Raw genomic sequence first — 602 nt, 5'->3', positions numbered from 1 at the left:
GTGGGTGCTCTCTGCATCCACACCGATATGAATGAGGAGTGGAAGCCTGGGATGGGCCAGCTAGATCTGTGTTCACAAGCAAAGCTCTGCCTCCAGCTTCCACAATTCCAGCAAGGCGGACACCCTCCTCCCTGATGCCTGTTCTTCCCTTCTTACTGCTCCTTTTTCTTCAAACGAGAGACGATTACCTGCTGGAAGCCACAGAGGGCGAAGCTGCTGGGCTCCCAAGCCATTTTATTCAAGGAGAAAGGGAGGATAAAGAGATGAATGCCAGGGAACACGAGTTCATGGGATTTAAGTAAGAAGTAACTAGACCCTAAAATGTAGACCTCAGAGCAGAGGCAGGGAATCTGAACTTCGAGGCTGTCACAGCCAACCTGAGACTTTCAGTCATATCTTGTTAGGCCTAATCGCACTGTCCCTGATCACATTGGCGTCTCCGGGAGCTGACTCAGAAATGCGGGCTCTGCAAACGGGAGATTAGGCGTGGTGTTGAATGGCACATCCACCTTTCACAAGCTTTGCTGCTCCAGACGCTTATGAAATAATTTTCGCCTTTATCTGAAGGCAGAAGGGCTTTTCTCCCCCAGCTAGTGTTCTGT

The sequence above is a fragment of the Myotis davidii genome, unplaced genomic scaffold (genome assembly GCF_000327345.1).
Source record: "Myotis davidii unplaced genomic scaffold, ASM32734v1 scaffold639, whole genome shotgun sequence".
In the NCBI taxonomy this organism is placed as follows: domain Eukaryota; kingdom Metazoa; phylum Chordata; class Mammalia; order Chiroptera; family Vespertilionidae; genus Myotis; species Myotis davidii.
Note: the sequence above shows the minus strand (reverse complement) of the source record.